Source organism: Thalassophryne amazonica, chromosome 2 (assembly GCF_902500255.1).
Source record: "Thalassophryne amazonica chromosome 2, fThaAma1.1, whole genome shotgun sequence".
In the NCBI taxonomy this organism is placed as follows: domain Eukaryota; kingdom Metazoa; phylum Chordata; class Actinopteri; order Batrachoidiformes; family Batrachoididae; genus Thalassophryne; species Thalassophryne amazonica.
This window is the reverse complement of record NC_047104.1, coordinates 105,988,243-106,007,538: the sequence shown is the minus strand read 5'-3', so window position 1 is coordinate 106,007,538 and position 19,296 is coordinate 105,988,243. Positions and strand designations below refer to the sequence as shown.

Below are 19,296 nucleotides of genomic sequence, written 5' to 3'. Positions count from 1 at the left end.
CTGTGTGGGTGTTGATTGTGCTGTGGCAGCTCCAGTAACAGATGAAGCAAAATAAAAGAAGCTCACTTTCACAGAGGATTTGAATTAAAAGGCTGTGCAATAACAAGCTCTTTCTCTTTGACATTTGTTCAAAATGTTGTACAGTCGTAGAATACAAAACCTCAGATGTTCTTCAAAAAAATGAACAACGGCTGTAAATTTTTCATTTGAAACATGAATTCTTTTTACCTGTTTAGTTGAGAAAGAATGGGTATGACTGCGCGTGCCCACCTTTCATCATTCAGCCTGGCTGTTAGCAGCGACTATCACCCCATGCATTAGAAGTGCATTAAATTTGGAATCACAGCACTCTTCAAGTTCAAATAATGAGCACTTAATTATGGACAGGGAATGAATATTTAACAAAGGCATGGTTGGCCTCATATGGAGGAGTACTAAGGAGGACATGAGGTCTCTGTGACCCAGAAATTCACCCCATCTATGTCATTAGACTCACCATCATGGTCAGCGCAAATGCCCACAAGTGAAGTCAAGTCCAGAAGCATGTGCTGGTGCTACACTTCACCGCATCCACAACACCATAAAACCAACTTATGTCCTGTATGGCAACCAGCCAGGCAGGCAACTGGTCCATCACCACCCCTCTAAAGTAACCATCTCTTTGCCACAGCCAGGTGAAGCATGGACAATCTGCAAGTGATTTAGCACCAGGTTCTCCACAAACATGAGGTGTAAGGAAGGAGAGGAGCAGCCACATATCCAGTCATGCCCCAGTCCAGTGAAGAATGGCTGTGCTCACTGGGCCCCCAGGAGAAGGTGGTCCAGTAATGACAGGGTCAACTGAAAATCCAGGGCACATCGGTATCTCCTCGTCTAGGCAAGATTGTGACTTAGAGGCGTACAGTCATTCCCCCAGAGATGGTAGCTTTGCACCATTGGCTCCTCAGCTAAGCACATACACCAAATGTCTGAATCTGCAGCTCCTCTCATACTAAGCAGGATTACTGTAAAAAGAATACATCATCAATAGGGTAAAACTAACCTGTTTCATGATGGTCTAATGGGGTTTTCACTAGTGTTCAGTTGGTGGATGTTGGTGTTCCATTGGTGTATGTGTTCTAGTTCCTGCACTGCTTAATGCTTGCATAGACTGGATGATGGGCAATGCTGTGGGGAGGAACCATCACCTAATAGCACTCAATGAAATGTTACCAGAATGTAGCAAGCACATGTACCAAAGCAGCATTTGCCATCTGGGGATATTGTGCTCTCGGAGCACTCTTGTTCTTGTAGTTCCATGTCTGGCCGCTTGAGGTTGGCTCAGTAACAGAGCACTTTCCCATAGGACTCCATGTTAAAATGTCCAAATTTAGAGCAGAAATAAAAATGTTTACAGCCTGGTACAAACAATGGCTTTGGGCTTTATCGATAGTTTCCGCCTCAAAGACAACTGTGCAGGAGGTGAATTTGTTTCTACCTTCTTAGTTTAAGACGTTTTAAGCAATGAATTCTGTTAAATTGTAGGTGTGGTTGACTTTGGTGACAGCTGCTGACTTCAGGGACTCCTCCCCTTATTGCCTCTGACCATAACTCAGAGTTTGCTGGCAGCGGCCACATGCTTTTGTGTTGTTGTTGTGTCTGTTTGGAGTATTTTATTACAAACACCAGAAATAATTTGGATTGTTCTGTGGTTAAATGTCCTAACAGATCATCTAAGACGTCAATGTTGCAGTATTAATGCTGAGTGGAATTGGACTTATTTAATGTTGTGTGCTAATGGTGTTAGCACTTTTTGCAGCTATTGATAGTCTACTTAATGCATGATTACATGGTTCATAATTATTGCTGTCCCTACGGTAGCAAACTATTAGGATAACCATGGGGCAGTCCCCAAAAATATGATTTAACTACAAGCACTCAGAGAGTGCAAACTTCCGCCAAGGCCATGAGGTCACTGATGCCATAACATCTACACGCCGTGGAATCATTGAACCTAAAAAAGTCTAACAATGATGTTTGCTAGTAAAAAAAGTTTCATCTGCTGTGACTGGATAGCATGTATCCTTAGCGCTTGGCATCACAGTTTATTGCAACTTGCACCTTTCCCAGAAGCTACTGTCATCTGAGCACTGATATTGATATTGCATGTGCTTATAGACAAAAACAAATAAGAGACAAAATTCAATTTATTATTCAACTAAACTGCAAATATATTAATTTTTTAACATTTATGAAACACTTCTCTAAACAAGGCCATAGGGTCACTGACCCTAAAGAGATTCTCTCCTTGGCACAGTGATCTATTTCTTTTTGTCTCTTTCTCTAAAATTGTATATAATAATCATTAGATTATTAATATATAAAAAAACAAATTTAAGAAATATTACAATTTGAAAACAAATGCACCCGAACGTGATGACAGCTGCAACTGCTTAATGCTAACTTTTAACATTGAAAATGCCATAGACATGCTAACGCGTTAGCATCAGGAAAAGGATCATGATCCGAATCACCACTAAAATTAATCACTTGTTCCTCTTGTCATTTCCAACCACTCCACAAAATGTCATCAAAATCCGTTCAAAACTTTTTGAGTTATCCTGCTGACAGACAGACAAACAAACAAACGCAACATAAAAAACATAACACATAACCTCCTTGGCGGAGGTAATGAACACCTGAACCAAGGTCAGCCTGTTAGCTAGTGGGTCAAAGAGAGGTGCATGTTCAGGCTTTTTCGTCACACAGGGAGCCATCTACGCTCCTCCCCTTTATGCATTCATGAGTTCATAGTGAACCAGTACGGGCTGGGCTCTCAACATGGTGATGCCCAGAAAAGGGATTATTTTGGGTTTCTATATGGTCTCTATAGAAAACCAGTGGGTGACATCACATAGGCTCTGTCCAGTATATATACAGTCTATGGTTTCTCTGTATATTTATACTTTTCATGCTCGGTCCCTGGGTCATGGTTCATAGTTTCTGTTACATGTTCCCTGCTTTGTAGTCACCTTTAAATTTAGGGCCCTGTCACACCTTGAAGATTTACTCAGCACATGCTGACTTATGAGAAATTTGTTGAATACGGTGGGTATGTTGAATAAGTTATGCAGCTGTCACACCATGACAATTTAGCCAGCGAATGCTGACAGCCCATTTCCACTGAGCGGTCCAGGTCAGAACGGTTAAATCTGGCTTGGCTTGCGTTTCCACTGTTGGCAAAACCCTTTTCTTTGGCAGGCAGAACACGTAGATAGTGACATGCACGTCACTGAGCATGCATACACTGTCGCGCGGCCTGTCCCCTCCACACAGTGGCCAAACAGAGTAATTTAACATTTTTTAAATTTTATTTTATTTTTGTCTTGGTGGATCACGGGATTTATTTTTCATCGCCTGCAGAATGCTGAAAAATGGACTGATGGCTGTGGTAAACACTGCCGTGAATAAATGAGGCACTGTGACTCTTTCAACTTTTAAAATAAGTAAATTTTTTGTTGTGACACAAAGCGCTGGCGTTTTCTGGTTCAGGCTGAGAAACGCACAAAACACAGAGGGACCTCTTTTCAAATGCTACGTTTCTTCAGTCATGACAAGGAACTAAATTATTTTCAGACGTTGGTTTCCAAAATCAGGAGGCTGTAAGTTTCCATCAGGCTGTGATGATGAATCAGACTGAAATGAACAGGTAAGATTAAGACTTTATATTTGCTCTGTGTGTGAATGGTTTTAATATTTGTAACAGTCTGAACTGTTTGCATGACTGCAGTTTTCAATATTGAGCCAATCAGTGGACAGCATCAATGGACATATTTCAACTTATTTAACCTTTATTTAACCAGGTTAGTCCCATTGGGATAAAGATCCACTACCCACCGTGCTGTGTAACATACAGGAAATGTGTGTCAACAATCGCATAACTTACCTACAACTTATGGTCCACATATGTGGGATGTCTGACTCATACGCTGGCATGCATCGAAAATATTGTGCATGCCCAAAATTTTTTGGCATACTCGCTATACATCAGCAAGCTTCAACATGCTCTTAACTTAAAACCTAAAAACCTACCCATAACTGATGTACACCAACATATTCTGTATATTTTTCATACATGGTCATACACTGGCTAAACCGTCAAGGTGTGACAGGCTGTGTTACAGCATTGTGCCTCATTCCCTTTTGTCTTAAATCGTCTTTCCACCTGGGTCTCAGTGCTGTGAAGCAAAATGTGACTGAAATGCAGAAATCAGCTCACTAATATTGTTGATGCCAAAATTCTTTTGTCCATCTGTTTGTCTTTTCATTAATTTGGTTTAACCTCTGCTTCTGAGTGCTTGTTTAGGTTGTAAAAGCAGCTGAAATACAACATATTTGCTCAAAAAATGGCATCTGAAGAACTGAAATGAACCACTTTCATGCATCCAGTCTTTATCCCCATGACAATATTTTTTTTATTTTCTACACCGTTTTGGAGTAGAAAAATCGAAGGTGATTTGGTTATCATCTTACAATAGCAACCTGAAAACACATTTTAGGTCTACAGCACGATACAAAATAGTTTTATAGTCTATTTATTTTCATTTGCTAATGTGAATTCATTAAATCATAAATTCAGTATAATGAAGAGAAACAACTGTGTGTTGCCTATGCTGTTCACAACAAGCAAACATTTGTTCTCAAAACTTCCAAATATTAATGTCTGCACATTTGGGATTTCCAAGTTTTGTCAGTCAGAACTAAATGTGGAGAAAGAAGATGAAGCTGTTTTAAGTGAAGCTTTTCTGTCACAGTTTTAATCCTCACTATCAGAAGGTGCCTGGTATTACTTGTTTTTCTATTCTTGGAAAAAGAGCTATTGAACTCAAGGAATCTCACTTTCTATTACCATAACAGTTTAATCCAAATCAATGCCGTTAACATTTATGTTAACTTTCTTTGGTCACTGTGAGATCTAATGAATGAATCTTAGAAACTCTGCCTTTAAACCCAAATCCTGTTTGTTCGAGAGAGCTGCACCAGAAGTCTTTTCATGAAACACTGTGGGATCAGATCCTGCAAAGACCGAAATAGAAGACAAACAGGAGTGGCGAAAATAAATAAATAAAAACTGGTCCACAGGATCTCTAGGGAATGAACCACTTAAGTGTGTCAGTCATCCTGCTTTTTATATTCCCACATCCCCTCCTCATCCACCACCGAAAGGCCCTTCAGATCTTATCTTTTGTAAAATGTAAAAGAAAAGAAAGTTGTAATGTCTTTTGTTATTAGAGTAGTATTTATCTCGTTTATTCCTTACATATAGTTTCTCTATTTGAGAACAATACATATCCAAAATATATATTACGTCACCTATTTATTTATGTAATAATGTATGTAATGTAAATACCATCAACATGCTAAAATTGGGTGTGAGTGTGTGTTTAGATAGATAGATAGATAGATAGATAGATAGATAGATAGATAGATAGATAGATAGATAGATAGATAGATAGATAGATAGATAGATAGATAGATAGATAGATAGATAGATAGATAGATAGATAGATAGATAGATAGATAGATAGATAGATAGATAGATAAGTTTATCCTCACTGGCTTGAAGATAGATTTGTAGTAAGTGTGGTGCAGCTTTCCAATACCCAATTTGCACAATTTGAAGCAATGAAGAGATTATACACCTCATGGAAATACATGCATTTCAACAATATATTTCCACTCGCATGAAGTGGTTTTCCAGGCAATTTCAAAAGCACTTATTTCTTAAAACCGCAAGAAAAAGATTTTTATGCTATTATTGGTCACGCACAGAAAGAATCACATAACATTCTAAAGTACAGTGCATCCAGAAAGTATTCACAGCACTTTACTTTTTCCAGTTTTTTTTATGTTACAGCCTTATTCCAAAATGGATGAAATAAATTTTTTGTGCCCTCAAAATTCTACACACAACCATAATGACAATGTGAAAAAGTTTTTGTTGTTGTTGTTTTTGTTGTTGTTATTGTTGTTGTTTGTTTGTTTGTTTGTTTTTTGCTAAAATTTATTCAAATTGGAAAATAAAAGAAATCACACATATATAAGTATTTGCAGCCTTTGCCATGAACATCAGAATTTTTCTCAGGTGCATCCTGTTTCCACTGATCATACTTAAGATGTTTTTCGACAGCTTAACTAGAGTCCACCTGGCTTAAATTCAGTTGATCAGACATGATTTAGAAAGACACACACCTGTCTACAAATAATCAGAATCAGAATAGCCATTATTCGCAGAGAATCTACTAGAATATGAGGAATTTGACTCCAGTTTCAACTGCACTCTCTGTATGAGCATGTACAAATATACACTAAACACTAAATAATTCACAGTAAAAATGTGCAAATAAAATATGGAATAAAAAATTTGTGCAAAGGAGAAACAGACAAACGGATTGAAGTTGTACGTGAGGTACATGAATTAGTGAGTTTTTTTGGCAGGTTAAATTGTTTATCATTGTGACGGCCTGTGGAAAGAAACTGTTCCTGTGTCTTTTTTGATGTACAGAGCTCTGTAACGTCGACCAAAGGGGAGGAGTTTAAACAGTGTGTGTCCAGGGAGTGAGGGGTCTGCAGAGATGTTACCAACTTGCTTCCTGGTCCCATAGTTGACAGTGCATGTCAGAGCACAACCAAGCATGAAGTCAAAGGAATTGTCTGTAGACCTCTGAGACAGGATTGTCTCAAGGCACAAATCTGGGGAAGGGCACAAAAATATTTCTGCTGCTTTGAAGGTCCCAATGAGCACAGTGGCCTCCAATCATCTGTAAATGGAAGGAGTTCGGATCCCCCAGGACTCTTTCGAGAGCTGGTCACCTGTCTAAACTGAGCGATTGGGGGCGAAGGATCTTAGACAGGGAGGTGACCAAGAACCTGACGGTCACTCTGTCAAAGCTCCAGCATTCCTCTGTGAAGAGGGGAGAACCTTCCAGAAGTATGGTAGAGTATGGTAGAGTGGCCAGATGGAAGCCACACCTTATTAAAAGGCACATGGCAGCCCCCCTGGAGTTTGTCAAAAGGCATGTCACCGATCAGGGCCTTTTGATCACCAAATATGCCTCCTAAGAAACAGTCCAAAATAGTGTTCACAAAATTGGAAGCAGTTTATCCACAAATAAAATAAATAAATGTTTAGCCAAGGCAATAAAATGTCAATATAAAATATCTACAACTGATCAGAACTAATAATAATAAAAAAGGAAAAAATAAAAGTCCCAATCAAAATAAGATCACAAGGGGGTCCTGGTTTTTTAAAAAAAGAAAGAGACTCTGCATAAAACTGGGCGGGGACAATGGGGGACTAAAAAATTATTCCTCTTTTTTAGGTAGCACTCCGTAACGTCCGAGGTCAGGCCTCCACTATTCTTGATGGGCGCTGCCCATACGTCTTGTCCTCTCCTTCCCCTGCACCTCCGGCCGCGTCCCGCGTCTCTCCTTCCCCGTGCCTCCACACCCAGCAAGCTGCACAGATTTAAGGGAGGGGCTCAAGGTCAAACACAATCTCCGACATGCACGCACACACACACACAAGCAGTCTGGGACACGTCCCTTTTACTTAACCATATAGTGAGCATTGTGCACGCGTCCTGTCCTCTCAATCCCCTGCGCCTCCGACCACGATGCTTTTAACCCAGTCTGTGGGCCACAGTAGCCAATGCTAAAAGTTCTTGGGCCAATGAGGGCGGAGCCCAATTACTAGCATCTACATTTCATTAAAAAACATGCAAGAACACACACATGCAAAAGAACCACAACACAGCAAATCACATCACGACTACACACGCAAAAAAACAGCACAGCACGTCATGTCACAACTACACATGCAACTAACAAGCACAGCAAAAAAGTAAATAAAAAAAAAGGCCCCTGTGACATCCTCCCTACCCCCTTTAACATTGGTGGTCCCGGCCAATCATACCCGATATCTGTGCCAGAATTTGCACGCTGAGAGTGTCTTACTTGTGGTGTTTGTTCTGGAGAGCCAGGTGGAATAGGATTCACCGGGCGGTTCTCGTGGGGGGACAGTCATTTGGGCCACTGTCAATCTGGGAAGCCATAAGGTGGGATGTGGCAATTGAGGTTGTTTCGGCCTCTCTTCTGGCTCGGCGCCCGGTTGCTGTAACAAATCAAAAGGGCAAGGGCGGAGGTTCTTATGATGGTATATACTTGTTAGGCCCTCCCTACCTTCGGGACGAATATAATAGACTGGGTAGTCCTCTCAGAACTGAGAGACCACTACATATGGGTCTGGACACCAGTGGACAGCTTTCCTCGAGTCCTCCGGCAGAAATTATGAACCAATACCCGTTTGCCCAGGCGGGAGTGGGGCCCGTCGATTGTACCTAGTCTGGTCCTGATGTTGACGGAGAATTGTCCGTTCTTTTACAGTCTTATACACACCTCGCAGGGCTTGTTGGTGGTGTCTGGCCCATCCTTCTAGGCTCTGAGTGTCTATGGTGGGGGCCCAACCAGACAACCAATCCAACAGTAGCCGTGCATGTCTACCAAACACACGTAATGAGGAGTCATCCCTGTTGTGCTGTGAACAGTGTTATTATAAGCCTGTACTAGGGCTGGCAATTTATCTGGTCAAAATCGCTGTTGGGTCTCCGGGAGAGAGTTAAGCAACTGTAATAGGGTGTGGTTGAATCATTCACAACCACCATTTCCCTGGGGATGGTATGCCGTCGCTCTACCTTTACAGCACCCATACAGTCGACAAAGCTGCTTCATAAAGGAGGATTTAAAGGCCGCTCCACGATCGGAGAGTATCCGTTCTGGGCAGCCAAATGCCAAGATCTAATTACTGTATAATGCTCTGGTGGTGATATCTGCAGACTGGTCCCGAGTAGGCACTGCAACCGCATACTTTGAAAACAGGTTGGTCATAGCCAATATGTATTGATACCTGTCCTCCTGGCGACCAAGGGACAGGTAATCAATGCCTACCACTTCAAAAGGGTAGGAGGTCTGAATAGGTTTCAATGGGGCCCTGCCATCAGGCCCAGATTTATTATACATGCACTGAGGACAAGAGCTGCACCACTTCTCCAAATCTTCCTCCATTCCAGGCCAGAAGCAGCGTTGCTGGAGAATCATTTTTGTTCAATCCCTGCTTGGATGGCCCATCCCATCGTGGTAGGCCCTAACCCAGTCTCCACATCCTCCCATCGCCTTTTCAGCACCCCATCTTCTACTTCAATCTTGTCCCAATGTCTTATAAGGCCTTTCAGAAATTTGGAAGTGTCAGCACATACCTCAGGGCACACTCACTGCAGCTCTTGGTGCAGTCTTATATGGCAGAGGACAGGGTCAGCCTTCTGCCCGTCTTCCCACGATACTCCATCTTCTGCCATAACTTGAAGTGACTGCACCAGGCCATCATCCTGCTCAGGTAATTGGGATAGAGCATCTGCATTCCTGTTCTGAGTGCCAGGCCGATACTTTAAGGTATACTTAAAGTTATAGCTAACTGAGCTACCCACCTTTGTTCCACTGCACCCAGACAGGCTGTATCCAGGTGTATCAGTGGATTATTGTCAGTAAAAACTGTGAATTCTGCACCATACAGATAATCTTTAAATTTCTCTGTGACCGCCCACTTTAGTGCCAGCAGCTCTAGCTTAAGCGAACTGTAATTTTGGTCATTACATTCCGTTGGTTGGAGGCTACGGCTCGCGCAGGCAATAACCCTCTCCTTCCCGTCCTGTACCTGTGCAAGTACTGCTCCTAGGTCCTCAAAGCTGGCATCCGTGTCGAGACAAAAAGATTGGGAAAAATCTGCATATGCTAGAATTGGGGCATTTACTAGGGCCTCCTTCAGCTTATCAAAAGCCTACTGGCACTCTTCCGACCTGGCAACTGGAGCTATTCGGTTTTGAGCAGTACCATGGGTCAAAGTGTTAAGAGGCAGGGCGATCATAGAGAAGTTTGGTATAAAGCGGCGGTAGTACCCAGCAAACCCAAGGAATGACTTCACTTGTTTTGCCATCTTAGGGACAGGCCAGTCCTTCACCGCCTCCATTTTTGCTGGGTCACTGGCTACTCCCTCCTCATTGATCACGTGCCCCAGGGTTCTCTGGAAAAGACAGCACTTCTGAGGCTGCAGGTTCAACCCATGTTCTTGCAGCTTCGCAAAAAGTTCCTCCAGGTGGCACAGGTGGCTGTCAAAATCAGAGGAGAACACCACAACATCATCTAAATAAATGAGCAGAAAGTCATTTACCATCTGGCACGTCCATCTGGGAGGATACCCCAGGGAAGACTCAGGACTAGGTGGAGAGATTATATCTCCACACTGGCCTGGAATGCCTGGATAACCCAGTGGAGCTGATAACTTGCTGGAGCTGTTGCCCCCGCGACCCGAACCCGGAAAAGCAGTTGAAGATGAGTGATGATTGATAAGTGAAAGTCATTTACTATATGGCCCAAACACTGCTGCATGACCCTCTGGAACATCACGGGTGCATTGCATAGCCCAAAGGGCATCCTCTCAAATTCATAAAGACCAAAAGGCGTGGTAAAGGCAGTTTTCTCCTGGTCAGCTGGGTCTACCTCAACTTGCCAGTAACCACTCGCCAAGTCCAACATAGAATACCATTTTGCTGCTTTTAGCAAGTACAAGTCATTCTGTGTTTCAGCTATATCGGCAACACATCTTACTGCCACCTCTATAACGTCAGGGGCCACACTGTTCAGCACAAGGTCTTGCTCCCCCTGGATTACCGCTGTGTCCACTTCAGTGACTCAGGCCAACAGTAGCTGCTGAGGCACCTCTACAAGGTAAGGATTGGGATTGCAGAACTGTCAGGGTACTCGTCCATCTTTTATGGTGGCTAAAGTCTGCCCAACCAGCCACTCCCAATCACTGCTTGGGGGAAGTTCAATAACAACAGCACAGTTTGTAGGAATATCATTTACCTGTGTCCATAGCACCACCTTCGTGTGTGGGGGGATGGTCACAGGCAGCTGGCATGGATGTCTGGCAACCCCGTCCACTGTAGGTCGGGGCACACTGATGGCAAGCCGCTGGCACTCTGTGAAAGCTTTGGTCCACACTTTTCCTTCGGATGAAGGCAGAGTGGTTTTGAAGGCCGCTAGCCCCAAGTGGTTGCCCTGGGTAAGTGAAGACCAAAGATCTTGAATAATGTTCATACCAAGGATTCCCTTCTCTGGCACAAGACATCCATCTTCCACAATAATAATTTCCTTTTCGTAGATGTTAACTCCTCCCACTACACAATTTACAATCACATAGCCAATATATGGAATCTGTAGGCCTTTAGCAGCCCGCAGGGTTAGCCAAGGGACCTCTGCAGGGCTGTCAATTTAATCCCTTCCATATGTTTCCAAAACAAAGTCTGGCTCATCAAAGATACTTGCGACCCCGTATCAAGTATAAAAGGGGTTGTACAATTATTTACTTTAACCCTCTGGGGTCCGAGGGCATTTTTTTGAACAGTTCACTCACCTGGCATAAATGTTTTATTATTGCTGTTAAAAGCTCTCCCTGCATCCCACAATCAAGTTTTATGTCTTTTTTTTTCAGGACAACCTGTACTTTCAAAATATATATGCTATAGTTGTGTTTTATAAGTGTAATAAAGGTTTACAATCAGAAATAAGAAAGGAAACAGTAAAGCGGCAAATAATTTTCCACACACATTTATTCAAACACACAGCAAACTATAATAAACAACTGTTTTGACATTTTATAAAGGTAATTTTGGCTCTTGTGTGAAAGAATGTACAACAAAAAGGTTTAAACAATAAACACAAATGCACATTTTGAACAATATATACAAAATGGTCTATGCGCTTTGTTTGTCTTCATCTCAAAGCAATTTATGTCTGCTATTACACAAAGGTCACATCACAAACTTCTCCTTCTATGAAGTTGACTGTGTGTTTGTTCTCTCCTGCTCTGAAAGCAACATTCACACTTCGAGGCTCATTCAGTTTGAGGAGCGGCCCCTCTCCCCTCGCTCCATTGATATGGTAAACAGTGCTTTAAGCCGGAGCCAGAGAGCTTGCAACAGGCTTACCCAGGAACATTCACAGGAAAACTAGTCGAGCAATCCTGATATTCACACACTCTGTTTGAGCACATGAGATTGTATGAGAGGCTCTCCGTCTGCTCCGTCTGCTCACTTTCACTTTTGCTGTGCGTAATGACGCAGGGCGCATTGGAGCAAAATAATAAAATAATAATAAAATAATAATAAAAATAATCTTTGGTGTGTCACATGAGGTGAATCTGCCCTATGATTGGACTCACAGTGCGCACGTCATCACACAGCTACTATGAGGAGTAGAAAGATGGTGGACGGTGGCTCGAAAGTCCGCGGAGTTAACTTTTCAGCAAAAAAAAGTAAGTTTGTATTGCATATCATTAAAAAGTTATTTATAATTTATATGGAGAGTGCTCTGGACTCTGGAGAGTGCTCTGGACTCCGAAACCCCCCCACTACTTGGCCCTCAGCTGCAGGGGTAACTAAAAATCCTGCGGCCTGGAAGATCTCTGGGAGCAGTGGCACTGGACGTGCCCCACAGTGCCATAGCTTCGACAAATAGGTCTCCTTTGTTCATCCCACTGGTAGGAGGGAGTCCTTCGTCGTGGATGTCCCATTTGAGACTGTGGGGTTGGAGATGGAACTTGGAGCTGAGTCTTAATATCCTCTACTATGGCAGATGATATAGCTTTCAACTGTGCTTCTTCTTCTTCTTCTTCTTCTTCCTTCCTTCTTTAACTCCCCCAACAGCTCCTCCTTCAGCTCAGAGTGAATCTCTTCCCTTAGTTTGTCACTGTTGAAGGTGGTTTGCCTAGATGGGGCGTAGGCTGCAACACAATTTGACGCCAGCACATCATCCTCTTCCTCAAGCTCTTTCTCCAAGGTGCGAGCCTCTTTACAAGCAGTTTTAAAAGTCATATCATCTCTACGCCGCATTTGGCAACTGAGTTCCTGTTTAAGCGGCCCTTTATGGAGTCCAACCATAAACTGGTCCAGAAGCAGGTCGTCCTCCTCCCCAGGTCCGTTTAAGTCAGCATCTTGCCACCTCAAAAACACTTGATGGAGGCATAAAATAAAAGCAGTAATTGGTTCATCAGCCCTCTGTTTACAGTTTAAAAAATTTACAAATAATTGTGCTTTTGTGGCGGACTTAGCGTAGAGATTTTGCAAAAGAATCCAATACCTTAACTCCAGTGTCCTTTTCATTTGGTTTAGCTCGCATTAGCTCCTGCTTGGCTTCCCCTTTCAAGGCTCCCAAAACAAAATCTGCCTGTTGCTGTGGGTTTAGACCTTGCACCCTCAACATTGCTTCCACCTGGGCTCTCCAGTCCCCAAAGTTTGCAGCTTCCCCATTGAATTTTGGAATCCATGCGGCCCCCATAAACCATGGCATCATAAAATTTGCATTAATAGCTGCACTGGTGCCTGGTTGGGCTGGGTCCATTTCTTAACAGTAGTATTGGTGATCCTGCCGACAACCCCAAATAATGTCACCAATCAGGGCCTTTTGATCACCAAATATGGCTCCTAAGAAACAGTCCAAAATAGTGTTCACAAAATTGGAAGCAGTTTATCCACAAATAAAATAAATAAATGTTTAACCAAGACAATAAAACGTCAATATCAAATATCTACAACTGATCAGAACTAATAATAATAAAAAAGGAAAAAAATAAAAGTCCCAATGAAAAAAGATCACAAGGGGTCCTGTTTTTTAAAAAAAAGAAAGGGACTCTGCATAGAACTGGGCGGGGACAATGGGGGACTAAAAAATTATTCCTCTTTTTTAGGTAGCACTCCGTAACGTCCGAGAGGTCCCGGGGCTTAGGTCAGGCCTCCACTATTCTTGACGGGCGCTGCCCATACATCTCGTCCTTTCCGTCCCCTGCACCTCCGGCTGCGTCCCGCGTCTCTCCTTCCCCATGCCTCCATGCCCAGCAAGCTGCACAAATCAAAGGGAGGGCTCAGGCACAAGCAGTCTGGGACACGTCCCTTTCCTAACGCGTTGTACGTGTCTCCTGTCTCTCCACCTTGCATCCTACTTCCGTCTCCGTGTCTGCGTCCCAGACTCTCATGCGCGTCTCCTCGCTCCAACTTCCTCCCCCCTACCTACAATCTCTGCACTTTTAACCCAGTCTGTGGGCCACAGTGGCCAATGGTAAAAGTTCTTGGGGCAATTAGGGCGGAGGCCAATTACTACCATCTACATTTCATTAAAAAAAACAAAAAAAAAAACATGCAAGAACACTTATGTGCAAAAGAACCACAACACAACAAATCACATTGCGACTACACATGCAAAAAACAGCACAGCACATCATGTCACAATTACACATGCAACTAACAAGCACAGCAAAAAAAAAACAAAAAAAAAACAAGGCCCCTGTGGCAGGCACATGAACGACTCTCAGACCATGAGAAACAAAATTCTCTGGTCTGGTGAGACCAACATTGAACTCTTTAGTGTGAATGCCAGGCCTCATGTTTGGAAGAAACCAGGCACCATCCCTACAGTGAAGCATGGTGGTGGCAGCATCATGCTGTGGGGATGTTTTTCAGTTGCAGGAACTGGGAGACTAGTCAGGATTGAGTGAAAGATGAATGCAGAAATGTACAGAGACATCCTGGATGAAAACCTGCTCCAGAGCACTCTTGACCTCAGACTGGAGTGATGGTTCATCCTTCAGCAGGACAATGACCCAAAGCACACAGGTGAGATATCAAAGGAGTGGCTTCAGGACAACTGTGAATGTCTTGAGAGGCCCAGCCAGAGTCCAGACCTGAATCTGATTGAACATCTCTGTAGAGATCTGAAAATGGTTGTGTACCAATGGTCCCATCCAACCTGATGGAGCTTGAGAGGTGCTGCAAAGAGGAATGGACAAAACTGCCCAAAGATAGGTGCACCAAGCTTGTGGCATCATATTCAAGAAAACGTGGGGCTCTAATTGCTGCCAAAGGTGCATCAACAAAAGGCTGTGACTACTTATGTTGTCATTATGGGGTGTTGTGAGTAGAATTTTGAGGGGAAAAAAATTTACTCCATTTTGAAATAAGGCTGTAACAACAAAATGTGGAAAAAGTAAAGCACTGTGAATACTTTCCGGATGCACTGCACATTGCATGGGATGTGTAGATGGAGCAAGAGATGGAGAGCTTATTAAATCTCATAAAAGGTGGCTCTACAGCAATATTGAATCAAAAAAAAAACTACCAAATGGTAATAATTAACTGGACTTAGCTTTGAAGTACTTGCAAGAGCTTCACTGGAATGACAGTTATTGTGAGTGGACAAAACCCAGCTGTCACTCCTTTTTACTCTTATTCATTCCCTCACCCTGACATTTTGCTGTTGTGTTTTGTCAAGATTATAAAAATATCCCTTCACTTTTGGGCAAATCTGTAATGGAAACCCAGCTCGGGACACAGGTGTATTTGCTTGGAAATATACAAAATCAGAGACGTAAACTTTCTTCTTTCTTGCTGACACTGAATATGTTTTGGACTTTATTTACATTATTTACAAAGAAATACAAACAGTATGGCACTTTATGGTAAATCTGCATGAAGTAGACAATTCTCAAAAACTGAGTGACTGTGCAAGAAGTAGAAGAGTGAGGAAAGCCACCAAGACTCCACTATGAAGCTAAGAGTAGTGATGCACAGGATGCACAGGAAGCAACCCCATACCCAAGGGAAGCGCATAGGGTGCCGACCCACAAAGGGGGGGGGGGCCCTCAACTACACCACCTAGATCACTGTGGGAGGCTGCAGCACACAGCTGCACCACAGACTCCCTGGCAAACCCATCCCCAACACCTGACCGCAAATCTATATGAACCCTATAATGTGCTACTTAAAACCCAATATGATGTGCGTGCATGTACTAAGCTGGTGAAGTGCATTAAAAGGGGTGACATGTGAGGCCCAACCCCAAGCAGCCAGCTGAAGGGAGAGGCGCGGTGCAGGGAGCGGGCCACACACACTGGCTCCACAGGGTCCTGCGGCCCACCCCAGATCCAATGGAGGCGCCAGCGAAACCACGAGATGGGGGATGCGGGCAGTCCCGGAGGAGCACCGGAAGCCCAGGGGAAGAACAAACCAACAGGGGTGGACAGGGGCCCAGGCAGCCAGAGATGGAAGAGCCACCCTGCATGGCAGTCCCCAAACTATGGAAGGCATGAGATGAGCCAACCGAGGAGGCAGAGGGAGACAGGCGGGCCCCACAGGATAGGCACCACCCCCCACCCAGGCACCGGACCCCAGCCCACCAACAGCAGAGCGGACAAACCCCCACATGAAAAGGAACAATGGCCGCCCAATTAACCACCCCATCACCACCACTCCACCCCTCAGTAGGAATAGCAGCCCCGTGGCACGGCACAGGGGCCCCCACAGGCAGGCCAGCCCGCTGCCCAGCACCCCCCCAGGCACAGAGGCTCACCCACACCCCGCAAGGAAGGAGCCAGCAGGGAGCGCGGGCAAGCAACCGGTCCAACCCACACAGAAGCCCGCAGAGCCACCAGGCACGCCTCGAAAGCAAACTCCCCAGACCCCCGAAGCCCCAGCCCCGACCATAAATCCCCAAGCAAACTCAGGACTCCACACCCGGACAACCAAACCATCTCTACACGCACAGGCCGCACAACTCCACCATATCCGAGGGGCCACCCACTCTAAAAAACACAAGCAATCTCCTCCACCAATTCAATGATTTTCAAGAAAAAAAACACATAGTGTCAATCTCTGACGAGAGTACCACATTAAGCTGCAACCTGGATCTGCAGCACAAGAAAGAAGAGTCAGTAGGTCAACAATAATAGGAACAAGTCACAATCTAATATTAATATAGTACTTTAACAGGTGCAAGAGTGGCATTCGCTAACAGGCAAAAAAAAAAAAAAAAAAAAAAAAAAAAAACAGACCTCCAATTTCCAATTCAAATTTAATGAGTTGATAAATAAGGACCATGTTTCATTAAGCTGTGGTAATTGGTTTTTTAATGAAGCAGATATTTTTCCATTGATACATATTTGAAAAGGAGGTTTGACCAGTGGTTAATATTGATTAACTGTTTATCTTTCCAATTCAGCAAAATTGTTTTTTGGCAATAGTCAGTACTACAAGTATAGATTTAGATTGTTTAGTTGGCAGTTCAACAACTGCAGTGTCTCCAAGTAAACATAAATTAGGAGATAAGGTAATGCTATATCCCAAGATAGAGGACAAATTTTCAGTGACTTTTGACCAAAAAACTGGACGGGTGAGCAAAGTAAACTTTCTGATTGTTTCACAGAGTTTACATTCCAAACCTCAAATAACACACCACAAATCCAAACAATCCTACAGGTGTTATAATCCTGTCTACGTGCTTGTCTTATCATGTTTTCTTTTTTGTTTTTGAGTTATTCTGGGGATTAGATGTGTTTTTAGTTTGATTTATGTTTGATTGCTGCTTTAGTTTTCATCTCATAGTGCACAGCCATCTGGTGTCTCTCTGGTCACTTGTGGTTTGTTTTAGTTTGTGGACATACACCCTGCCTTGTCTCTCTTGCTTTCGCACTTGCACCTGCTTGACAATTACACACCTGCAGCATATTGTCTCATCACTGTTTACACTACATTATTTCTTGGTTTTATCATGTGCTGAATTGTTGTGTCTATATCACATCTGTCATCGTTGTTCATGCTACTGTCAGCTGAAATGTCTTCTTCCTTTCTATGCATCACAGCAAAACGTTTGTGACAAAGCTGATAAAGTTCTGACAAAACTCTCCATGATTACACAAAAACTCATATTCCTGAAACCTGAGGGGTACTACACAAAGGCAGAATTTAAAAAATCCAACATGATAGAAACCCAAAACTTATCCAGGCTTTATACACTTTGGGTAAATACTGCACGCATGTTTAATGATGGCAGATCTAGTCAAGTTCAAGGCGGGTGTAAGCAATCTTGGTAGAAGTGTATTTGCGGTTTCAACAGACCAAAAGGTCAATCATAAATTTATGGATTCTAAAATGGATAAAATGTATGCAGCACACTTTAAACTCAGTGAGCAATAAATACTACTGAAAACATATGAGGAAGCTGTTATCTAGTTTTTTAAATACCCTTCTGGTTATCTTAGCTAATTATAGGCCAATCTCCAACCTTCCTTTTCTCTCAAAAATTCTTGAAACTGATCATCTGCAGCGGAATGGTCTATTTGAAGAGTTTCAGTCAGGTTTTAGAATTCATCATAGTACAGAAACAGCATTAGTGAAGGTTACAAATGATCTTCTTATGGCCTCAGACAGTGGACTCATTTCTGTGCTTGTTCTGTTAGACCTCAGTGCTGCTTTTGATACTGTTGACCATAAAATTTTATTACAGAGATTAGAGCATGCCATAGGTATTAAAGGCACTGCGCTGCGGTGGTTTGAATCATATTTATCTAATAGATTACAATTTGTTCATGTAAATGGGGAATCTTCTTCACAGATTAAGGTTAATTATGGAGTTCCACAAGGTTCTGTGCTAGGACCAATTTTATTCACTTTATACATGCTTCCCTTAGGCAGTATTATTAGACGGCATTGCTTAAATTTTCATTGTTACGCAGATGATACCCAGCTTTATCTATCCATGAAGCCAGAGGATACACACCAATTAGCTAAACTGCAGGATTGTCTTACAGACATAAGGACATGGATGACCTCTAATTTCCTGCTTTTAAACTCAGATAAAACTGAATTTATTGTACTTGGCCCCACAAATCTTATCAGGTGACCCTGAACCATCCCTTAGTTATCCTGCTATAGACTTAGACTGCTGGGGGGTTTCCATAATGCACTGAGTGTTTCTTTCTCTTTTTGCTCTGTATGCACCACTCTGCATTTAATCATTAGTGATTGATCTCTGCTCCCCTCCACAGCATGTCTTTTTCCTGGTTCTCTCCCTCAGCCCCAACCAGTCCCAGCAGAAGAATGTCCCTCCCTGAGCCTGGTTCTGCTGGAGGTTTCTTCCTGTTAAAAGGGAGTTTTTGCTTCCCACTGTCGCCAAGTGCTTGCTCACAGGGGGTCGTTTTGACCATTGGGGTTTTTACGTAATTATTGTATGGCCTTGCCTTACAATATAAAGCGCCTTGGGGCAACTGTTTGTTGTGATTTGGTGCTATATAAATAAAATTGAATTGAGTTGAATTGAATAGGGGTGAGACATAAACTAAATCATGACCCATTAAATCTTGGTGTGCATCTGTTCTCC

General features: G+C 43.0%; 1 long non-coding RNA gene across 5 annotated transcripts in view; it reads left to right on the top strand.

Annotated features, from left to right (window-relative positions):
• The window catches only part of LOC117528532, a 30,813-nt gene that overhangs the window by 2,178 nt on the left and 9,339 nt on the right, over positions 1-19,296 (top strand). For 3 of the 5 annotated variants that reach the window (XR_004565810.1, XR_004565807.1, XR_004565802.1), the window contains exon 2: positions 8,674-8,679. The exons of 1 other annotated variant lie outside the window; for it this stretch is intronic. This is a non-coding gene — a long non-coding RNA (uncharacterized LOC117528532). Of the gene's footprint in view, positions 1-8,673; positions 8,680-13,245; positions 13,257-19,296 lie in introns of those variants that run through there. One more of the 5 variants, XR_004565811.1, reaches the window with a different exon arrangement.